Raw genomic sequence first — 6,893 nt, 5'->3', positions numbered from 1 at the left:
TAGAAAGACAGAAATGGATAAGTCACAAGCAAAGGCTAATTCCAGAGGGTCCCTTTGCTAATGCTAATAAAGGCTGAAAGACAAGAAACTCTCATTGCTACCTGGTTTTGTTCAAACGGAGAATGGACCTTAATGACACTAAAGACTAAAGAATCCAAGTTGGACAGGGTCCTGCTAGAAAGCTCTGATCCCAGACTGGCCGAGAAAACTCTCTCTAGGACATTAATAGTCCAGTTTGCATCTGCTGGCTGGGAGGTAGGGAGGTGTGCTACATTGAGTGACATAAAATGACTCTACCATGAAAACTGACTTGTTGGTAGTGTGTGAATGTGACCAAAAGTGCTTGTCTGCTGTAGAGTTTTTCCTAGTGTTTGCAGGAAGGTGTGCCGTGTCTTTCACACAGAATGCTATCCTTAGATCTGAGAAAGGCAACTTTGAAGAAGCTGGAAAATCATTCATCTGTCCATGATAGTCCCTGTTTATAAAATAAGGCAACTATTACCTATTTCACTGAGGATATATTTATTTGACTTTAAAAAATATTTAAAATAACACTGAACAACTGCACTAAACTATTTCAAGCATATAGTATATAATCCAATGTTTCCTGTAAAAGCCAAAATTAGACAAAATATATTAGAATGTAAAGTACAGTCAAATAATTAAAAATTAATACAGTTACTATAAATAAAAGTATAATGTCTAATTTACATAATTATAATTCACTATTATCAGTGGCCTGAATATTTACAATATATTTTCAGGTATTTATGTCTTGAAGTTATTTTTTAATTGCGTTTCTTTTTTTTAAAGATTTATTTTATATTCATTGGTGTTTTGCCTTCAAGTATGTCTGTGTGAGGGTGTCAGACCCTCTGGAACTGGAGTTACAGACAGTTGTAAGCTGCTGTGTGGGTGCAGGAATTTAAACTCAGGTCTTCTGGAAGAGCAGCTATTGCTCTTAACTGCCTTAATTACATTTCTTTACTTTCAGTCTGTGAGCATGTGTGCCACAGAAATATATCAATGTCAAAGGACAACTTGCAAGAGTGCTCCTCTTCCACAGTGTGGGTCTCTGAGATCAAACTCAGGTCATCAGGCTTTACAAGTGACTGAGCCATTTCACTGGCCTTGAATTTTTGTTTCGTTTTGGTTTTTAGTTTTTGTTTTTAGGCAGGTCTCACTATGTAACCCTAGTAGGCCTGGAATTTGTTTTGTAGAACAGGCTGGTCTCAAACACAAGAGATTTCCTTTGTCTGTGCCTCCCAAACTCTGGGATTAAAGCACCATGCCTGGTTATCTTTTTAAATATAGACAACAGAGTAGTAAAATGTTTAGATCGATTTCCCCACATTAAAGGTCCTTCTCTGATGATGTTCCTTTGTCTTTGTACTACATTATTAAAACATCTGGTGTAATGCCTGACACATGGAAGATTTTGGAAAATATCAGTTGAAAAATACATTGTAAATACCCTAAATAAGATGTGTTATGAGGGACTAGAGAGACGGCTCAGCGGTTAAGAGCACTTGCTCTTCTGCAGAAGCCTCAAGTTAGGTTTTTATCATTCATGGCAAGGCACTCACAACCACCTGTAATTTCACTTCCAGGGGTTATGTCACCCTCTCCTGGGCTGCACAGGCCTGCATCCACATAGTGCACATATATACTCAGGCACACACACACACAAAATTAATCTTCAAAAAATAACTTACGGGGCTAGAGAGATGGCTCAGTGGTTAAGAGCACTGGCTGCTCTTCCAGAGGTCCTGAGTTCAATTCCCAGCAACCACATGGTGGCTCACAACCATCTATAATGGGATCAAATTTCTTCTGGTGTGTATAAAGACAGAACACTCATACACGAATAAATAAGTTTTTAATACAATTTTTCTCATTTTACATAGCTATCACCATTCCTACTCCCTCCCCTCCTCTAGAAGAGTAATAAATGCTCTTTTTTTGGTGGAGGGAATTTGGGACAGTCTCACTAAGTAGTCCTGGCTGAACTCTTTGTAGATCAGTTTGACCTTGAACTCACAGAGCTCTGCCCGCCTCTGCCTCCCAAGTGGTGGAATTAAAGACGCATGCCACCACGCCTGGCTGCAGTAACGGAGCCACTCTCTAGTCCTCAGCTGTTATTTTAAGGAAAGTGAGTGAGAGAGAGAGAGAGAGAGAGAGAGAGAGAGAGAGGCTGACTGACTCTCTTTTAAAGATTCTGTATATGTGTGCATGTGCACACCCTCCCTGAGGCAAAAAGAAGGCATAAGATCCCCTGGAATCTGGAGGAGAGGCAGCTTTGTAAACATTAGCAAACACAGTATTGTGAACTCTTCAGTGAGTACATCTACACTGGGGCTTTGCCATCCCAGAATAATGAGTACATACCTGCCATAGCTTCCTCAGAATTTTGTTCATTAAAGCGGAAGGTTATCCCTTCAAATGAGGTACTTGGCTCAGGCCATCATCACAGATAGTCCCAAAGTAGCTAGCAGTCTTCTCCTACAAAGAAAAATATACTATTACTTTATTTTTCTAGATATTACTTAGACTTATTAACTATTACAGTCTAGAACTAGGGTTTTTTTTTAGATGTTTTAATTCTGGAGGAAGACATTTCCTCATAAAAATTAATATATACATATTATATATTGCATATGCATATATATAAATGCTGAAATCAATATTGATACGAAACACAAATTTTTAAAGATGCTTTAAAATATATTTATACAGAACTCAGTAACTATTATATTATTTTTAATAAAATTCCAAAATTCTATTGTGACAAGATTAGTGACAGAAGCAGCATGAAAGAAAAAGGACTTATTTTGGCTCAGTTTTACAGTGGTGAAGGAATGTTAGCATCCATGGCTACAGGCACATGGAAGAGACTTGCTCACAAATCCATGAACCCAGAAAAGTACAGGAAGGATGGCTCAGCTACATAAAAGCCAGAGACCCACTTCCTCCAGTGGCCCTACCTACTAAAGGTTCCACAACCTCTCAGAATAGCACTACCCCAAGTATTCAAATCCATGATCCTAATAGGACATTTTTAAGTCATAAAAGTTTTTAATTAGAAAGTTGCCACAAAATAGCATTTCAGGTGTTGTCAAGTATTAGTACTGTAAAATCAAAAAAATCAGAATTAGCCAGGCAGCGGTGGCGCACATCTTTAATCCTAGCACTTGGGAGGCAGAGACAGGTCAGCCTGGTCTACAAAGTGAGTTCCAGGAGAGCCAACGCTATAACACAAAGAAACCCTGTCTCAAAAAACAAAAACAAATAAAAACTTGAATTGTCCCTCATGGTAGCGCATGGCTTAAACCCCAGCACTTGGGAAGCAGAGGCAGTCGGATCTCTATGAGTCCAAGGGCAGCTGAGTCTACATAGCGATTTCTAGGTTATCCAAATTTACTTAGTGAGAGACCTTGTCACATACAAAGAAATATTTTAATTTATCATTCTCTGAAAATTCAAACTAATCTCTAAAAATGTCTGGTCTATTTCCAAGAGTACCTAATCCACTAGGAAACTTTTAATAAAAACTACAACCGCTTCTTTTATTAGAATAACAGAAGTACTTTTGAGGGTGGAAATATTTTTTGCTGTTCTTAAAGCACAGTTACTCTAAAACACAGAAAAACAGAAAATCATTTTCTCAAATCTCAAATACCTTCTTATTCCTGCTAATGCTATATATACAAGCTTATAAAGAGTCTTCTTAAGAAATAATAGCTGGGCGGTGGTGGTGCATGCTTTTAATCCCAGGACTCTGGAGGCAGAGGCAGGTGGATCTCTGTGAGTTCAAGGCCAACCTGGTCTACAGAGCAAGTTTCAGGACAGAGCTAAAGCTACAGAAAAGCCCTGTTTCGACAAACAAACAACCAAACAAAAATCTACAGAGTTCCAGGGCAGCCAGGGCTGTTATACAGAAAAGCCCTTTCTTGAAAAACCAAAACAATAATAATGGTAATAATAATAATGTAAATATATTAAAACATCCACTTGTTTGCTTGTTTTGTTTTTATTTTTCAGACAGGGTTTCTCTGTGTAACAGTTCTAGCTGTTCTGGGACTGACTCTGTAGACCAGGTTGGCCTTGAACTCACTAAGATCCACCTGCCTCTGCCTCCCAAGTGATGGGATTACTGGTGTGCACCACCACAGCCCACAAAACACCTACTTGTAAAACTCATAAATTGAGTAAAAGCTTAGGCCAAATAACGTCACTACTTTCATGAAACGTAAAAAAGCATTTTCCTGGCAGACCTAGTGAAGCATTGTAATCTCTCTGTAGTTTAGGTCCCTACAATTTTGTTTTCTAATATTCCCATATTCAGCCACTCCCTAATATCCATCTACAGGACAGGGACTAGAAAATAAAAAACAGCTGCCAAAGAGGGAGGTCATCTTCAAAAGTGAATTATTAATACTGTAGGAAATTGGTAACCAAGTGAAGTTCATTCTTAAATCACACCAAAAGGACAAGATGTTTTACTGAACGAGAGTCTCCTGAGCTGAGCTGCCAAGAGACGTGAGGACACAGAGCAACAGAGGCAAACACATGAGCGCTTTGATTCTTCTGAATGAAAACCACATTTGTCTGATGCCATTCCAGTTCCCATACAGAGATTCCTTGAGGACATTTCTCTCTAATTCAGAGTATGTTTTTAAATTTAGAGTGAGTGTGTTTCAGAAAATAAAGAGCTCAACCACATATATTATATAATAAAAAAGAATACGCTGTTCTGGCAGTAGATATAAAGACCTAAGAGCCTGGGCTCTGGAACAAGCGGGATGCAAGTCCCAACACTGCTGCTCACTACCTGCTCGGTTGTAGACAAGAGGCTCTGCCTCAGCCTCTTCATCCATTCGGTGGAACAAATGATAGTGCTTTGCAAACCAGGCTGCTGTGAGGATTGGAGAAGCAATAGGCTTAGTTTTTAGAGCATTTTCTGGTACTGGTAAGACCACAATGAAGTTCGTTCAGATTTTATTGAGGTATTACTGACAAGTTATATGACAAAGCCTTTGTTTAAAATTGGATCAGTGCCATTAAATTATAAATTTAATGTTGTATTCCCTATTTATATTGCTGATATATTAATACAAGTTTGTTTTAACAGTAGACAAACAATATGCAATATGTCATAACTCAACTCCCTATACAGGTTCATAAATAATATTACAGTAATGAGGAGAAATTGTACGTACCAACCTTTACACTCCCACATACAGTCCAAGCCCAGTGAAGTGGTTTGGGTTTTGTGGGGTGGGGGTGGAGCAGCAGAGTTGTGGTGTAGCCCTGGCTGTCTTGGAACTCTGTAGACCAAGCTGGTCTGAAACTCACAAAGATCCGCCTGCCTCTGCCTCCTGAGTGCTGGATTAAGAGTGTGCTCCACGCCACCTGGTCAGTCTAACCTTCTTTTTCACAAAAATTGGGCTATGAAAGGGTTTAGGGACAGCAGGAAAGTATAATTATGAATGAATATCTACAAACAACCAAGGCCTCCTAACCCCTTCCATAACAATCGAAAAGGAGAAAGAAATACATATTTAGGAAGAGGAAAAGGGGGAGTTAAATCATGTAGTAAATATTAAATCACTCAAAACTAATGATAGCTATTATTTACTACTTAGCTTATTTGGGAGGATGGCATTGCCATGGTGCAGAGGATAACTTCTGCGAGTCTGCTCCTCTTCTACCATGTAGGATCTGGGGATAAAATCTGGTTGGCTTTACAGCAAGTGTCTTTACAAACTGAGCCATCTTACTGACTTTATTTTAAATAATAAATAAAAATCTATAGGTACTGTTTAATGCTGTATTTTAAAAAATAAGCCCTGATATGAATTCTAAAAAAAAAATAAAAATAAAATTCTAAGTCTAAAAACTGAAAATTAAAGCACTATAAAATCACCTGGTCAGGGATGCAGTTACTAGAGCACTCAGCATGCACAAAGCCTTGATTCAATCCCCAGCACAGCATAAACTGGGCCTCACAGAACACAACTATAATCCTAGAATTTTTAGAAAGGGGAACCTGGAAGATAAGTTCAATGTCCTCCTTGGCTACATAAGGAGCTTGAGGCCAGGCTGCGCTACATAACATCCTCAAAAAAAAAAAAAAAAAAAAAAGAAAGAGAAAAAAAGGTATTCAAACTTTAGCCATATATCTTTAATTCCAACACCCAGGAGGCAGGACTAGAAGTCCCAGGCCAGCCTGAGCTATATAGCAAGGCTATGTCTTAAAAACACACAGAAACAAACCAGGCGGTGATGGCATACACCTTTAATCAAAGTACTCGGGAGGCAGAGGCAGGTGGATCTTTGTGAGTTCAAGACCAACCTAGACTACAAGAGCTAGTTTCAGGACAGCTAGGACTGTTACACAGAGAAACCTCATCTCGAAAAACAAAACAAACAAACAAAAAACACACACAGAGAAATAAACATTTATTCAGCTGACTTCCTTGAGCAAACTTCATTCTGAAATAGCCCATATATATTTGTTTCCTAAAATTTATCGTTGTAAAATTTATCATTAGGCCAAAGGTACATATCAATTAAATAGCTTTGTGTGTGTATGCGTGTGTCTTCATGACTCTTAAATATATTAAGGAATACTGATGATATGGAGCTGAAGTGATGGCTCGGTAGTTGGGAGAACTGGCTGTTCTTCCTGAAGACCTGGGTTCAGTTCCCAGCACCCATATGGCAGCTCACAACTGCCTGTAACTCCAGTGCCAAGATATCTGACACCTTCACACCAATGTACATAAAAAAATTAAATAATTACTTTTTAAAAAGAATATTGATTACATAAAAGGTCAAGATTAACTACCTTCTAAGAACAAAACCTGAGCCAGTCGTGGTAGTACACATCT

General features: G+C 38.5%; 1 protein-coding gene across 4 annotated transcripts in view; it reads right to left on the bottom strand.

Moving 5' to 3' along the window:
- Zhx1 (zinc fingers and homeoboxes 1) overlaps positions 1-6,893 on the bottom strand; it is a 31,850-nt gene that overhangs the window by 18,600 nt on the left and 6,357 nt on the right. For all 4 annotated transcript variants that reach the window (XM_026782432.1, XM_026782431.1, XM_013348938.2 and 1 more), the window contains exon 2: positions 2,389-2,502. The gene's annotated coding sequence lies outside the window, so the exon portion shown is untranslated. The remainder of the gene's footprint in view (positions 1-2,388; positions 2,503-6,893) is intronic.

Source organism: Microtus ochrogaster, chromosome 15 (genome assembly GCF_000317375.1).
Source record: "Microtus ochrogaster isolate Prairie Vole_2 chromosome 15, MicOch1.0, whole genome shotgun sequence".
Taxonomy (NCBI): Eukaryota; Metazoa; Chordata; class Mammalia; order Rodentia; family Cricetidae; genus Microtus; species Microtus ochrogaster.
This window is presented reverse-complemented; position numbering and strand designations above follow the sequence as displayed.